Below are 4,160 nucleotides of genomic sequence, written 5' to 3'. Positions count from 1 at the left end.
ATTGTTCTCCTTTAAGACTGATGATCATTAGCACCTTCTTGGTATAATTGGTTAATGATACATCTGACTCTAAAAACATTTTTTCACACCTGCCTAAAACATTTGCACATTACTGTGTAAATATATATATATGGGCGCGCTGTGTTAAGGTGGCCATACACCTTTCGTTGTGCGATGGTTGTAAGGAGATTCAAATTTCGTAGGACCTGCCCATCATGGACAGGCAGATCGTACTTGCGATCATCGCAAGTCCTCCCCGCTGAGGGGAGGGCTTGCAGATGATTGCAATGGTGAGCGGGCAGTGTGCGCTTGCGCACCTCGGGTCGTGCGGCTTTCGTCTTGCGATCGAGTTACCAACCCGCCGAAAAAATCGTACCATTTTCGGCGGGTTTTCTAGCGTGCTTGTTATACGTACAATAAATGCGGTCGCACGCTGCCCATCAACCTTACGATGATCCCGCGATTATCATACGATAGTCGTCAGTTGTATGGGCAGGTGTATAGGTGTTGTGTGTGTAATGTGTGTGTTTTAATAAGTGCGTTATGTGTGTGTTTTATTAAGTGTATAAATGTTTGAACATGCGTGTTTCCCTATTTTGCCCCATTCACACTGTGCGTAAAATCCCGCTATTTCGCTTATTTTTGCTGCGCGATATCGCGAGAAGTCGCCAGCCAATGTTATTCAATGGAGCTGTTCTAATGTACAGCTCCATGTCGCCCGTCGCTGTCGCTTCAGCAGGACCCTTTTTCCCGCGGATGTCGCGCGATGTTTCTATTTTTAAATGCAGCGGGACGGTGAAGGTCGCTGGAACGTCGCCCCGGACAGTCGCGCTATCCCGGCCCCGCTTGTAAGGTATGTCGCTTGGCGTGAATGGGGCCTAAGGCAGTGATGTTGAACGTTTCTTAAACCCGAGCGCCTGAACGGCAATACAGTACTAAACTTATTTTCAGCACTTTGAGGTAAATAAATTGATTTCGCGTCGCAGTTTCGGCACTCGGGTTCAAAAAGGTTTGCCATCACTGCACTATACAATCCGATCATACAAACTCCTGGGACGGTCCAGGCAAAGGATGGAGCTCAGCAATGTTCAGCGGGATCACTCGGAACAGTTCAGGGATCAGCGCGGTGGATTCGGCTATTTTGGCTCTTTGCTGCCACCAGCTGGTGAAGATGTTTATTGTAACAAATATAATTCAATAGCTCGGTGATTTACTTCCTGTGAAAGGACCGGACTTCAGACAATGTTACAGAAAGATATCCTTATGTTCCTCGTCCTTGTGTGAGCTCCTATTCACACCAGGGTAGTGCGTGAACGTGGGCGGGACATACACTTGTGCTCATAAGTTTACACCCCCTGGCAGAATTTATGATTTCCTGGCCATTTTTCAGAGAATATGAATGATAACACGAAAACTGTCACTCATCGGTAGTGTTTGGCTGAAGCCATTTATTATCAATCAACTGTGCTTACTCTTTTCCAATCATAATGACAACAGAAACTACCCAAATGACCCCGATCAGAAGTTTACATACCCGGGTGATTTTGGCCTGACAACATGCACACAGGTTGACACAAAGGGGTGTGAATGTCTATTAAAGGGAACCATCCTCACCTGTGATCTGTTTGCATGTGATCAGTGTGTGTGTATAAGGCCCCATTCACACCTGACCGTTTTTTGTAGCGCGTCCTACGTTCGATGAACGCTCTACAAAACGGTCAAAAAAATAAATAGCATTGTAGTCAATGGTATCGTTCCCACCTGTCCGTATTTCCGCCCGTCCCGAACGCCCTACAAAACGGCCCACGCATGAAAAGGTCCCGGAGCGTTTTTTGCTGCGTATTGGTCCGTTTTGTAGGGCGTTTTCCATTTGTATACTGCCAAGTAGCCTTTGGAATCGCACGACGGTCGCGTTACTTTTTTTACCGCGAATCGCGGTTAAAAAAACCGCGTGACGGTCGCGTGACAGACGCGCATATTACAATACGCATAGGTGTGAATGGGGCCTAAAAGGCCAATGAGTTTCTGGCCTCCGGACAGACCCTTGCATCCTTCATCCAGTGCTGCACTGACGTGTCTGGATTCTGAGTCATGGGGAAAGCAAAAGAATTGTCAAAGGACCTGCGGGAAAAGGTAGCTGAACTGTATAGAACAGGAAAGTGATATAAAAAGATATCCAAGGAATTGAGTAATATTTCCACTAAGCCCCCCCCCCCATATGCTTTGGCAATGCTAAAATGTATTTGGTCCTGCCGATAAAGCTTATTTGAATTGAATTGATAGACAGAATGGATGATACATTACAGATCATTTATAAATTAGACATTTAGGATTCTGTTAAAATTATGTTTTTTTTTTTATTGAAAAACAAAAGTTTTAAATATAATTTCGGAATATTTTTAGGCTCTGCTGCAGAACGAGGTGCCGGATGAGGCTCTGCTGCAGAACGAGGTGCAGGATGAGGCTCTGCTGCAGAACGAGGTGCAGGATGAGGCTCTGCTGCAGAACGAGGTGCAGGATGAGGCTCTGCTGGAGAATACTGAGCTTTCTGGTAATGATAATGAAGGAATAAATCCTCGTTGCTCTGCTCTGATTGGGGGTTACAGCCGCCTCCTCCTGTATGCTTCTTCCATGTCCTGGACCAGCATTTTGGCAACTCAGGATAACGCCCCGGACTGGAAGCAGACGGTCACAGTCCCCTCAGCTTTATGCAGACTTCTAGTGTTAGTAATTACAGACAGAACCCCAAAGAACCGAACTCCACTCCACACTTCCTGAGCCCCAACCCTGACATCTGTACATACGTGAACCACAAAAATACTTCCACAACCCCAACCACAGCCGCGGAGGGTCACTTCTACACACTGCACTAAACTGCGCCGTCCAATCATAGCCTGGCATCTAATCATAGCCTGGTGTCCAATCATAGCCTGGTATCCAATCATAGCCTGGTATCTAATCATAGCCTGGTATCCAATCATAGCCTGGCGTCCAATCATAGCCAGGCGTCCAATCATAGCCAGGCGTCCAATCATAGCCTGGCGTCCAATCATAGCCTGGTATCCAATCATAGCCTGGTATCCAATCATAGCCTGGTATCCAATCATAGCCTGGCGTCCAATCATAGCCTGGTATCCAATCATAGCCTGGTATCCAATCATAGCCTGGCATCCAATTATAGCCTGACGTCCAATCACAGCCTTGCTTTCCATATCCAGCATTTTCTGATTGGTCAGTCAGGTTCGGGGAGGAAACCTTCACATATTGTATGAAATACACTCACAGGGGTGAATCATTAACCCGCCGGCTGACGTCACAATTCTTGGGGTTCAAGGACTCAGATGCGGAGGGAGATGCGGGGTTCAGGGGGAGCACAATGATTATATCCATGAGGCAAGATTCTGGACATCCCGCGTAGTGCTAGCTGAACTACAGATCCCAGCATTCCTCGCCAACCCCAGACACACATCTTCCCCCGCACTTCCTTCTCAGGTCACAATAAAGCTAAAAAAATGTATCAAAACCGACATAGAAAATTGTAATATATTCAGAGAACTTTCACCGAACTTTCACATCAGCTACAAAACGTTCCCGAGGCCTCAAAACAAAAAGCGTCTCATACAGTCATCCGCAGCCTGTCCCCGGCCAGCATGCTGCATGCACTATGTTTTACAGATTGCACTGGACCGGAACGCATTTGGGTGCCGGTGATCGCACCGCGTGTTGGGGGCGTGGCTGCGGTGCCATTGAGTTCACTGGACTGCCACCCCCCTCCCGCCCCAAAACAAAGTGAGCCGGCCACGTTGCGTTCCAGTAGCGGAGGGCTACGGTAGTCTGGTGTATCTGGATGGAGGGAGGACGGTGGTGTATCTGGATGAGGGAGGACGGTGGATGTGGTGTATCTGGATGGAGGGAGGACGGTGGATGTGGTGTATCTGGATGGAGGGAGGACGGTGGTGTATCTGGATGGAGGGAGGACGGTGGTGTATCTGGATGGAGGGAGGACAGTGGATGTGGTGTATCTGGATGGAAGGAGGACGGTGGATGTGGTGTATCTGGATGGAGGGAGGACGGTGGTGTAACTGGATGGAGGGAGGACGGTGGATGTGGTGTATCTGGATGGAGGGAGGACGGTGGATGTGGTGTATCTGGATGGAGGG

Source organism: Nanorana parkeri, unplaced genomic scaffold, assembly GCF_000935625.1.
Source record: "Nanorana parkeri isolate BGI_ZX_2015 unplaced genomic scaffold, ASM93562v1 scaffold2949, whole genome shotgun sequence".
NCBI lineage: Eukaryota > Metazoa > Chordata > Amphibia > Anura > Dicroglossidae > Nanorana > Nanorana parkeri.
This window is presented reverse-complemented; position numbering follows the sequence as displayed.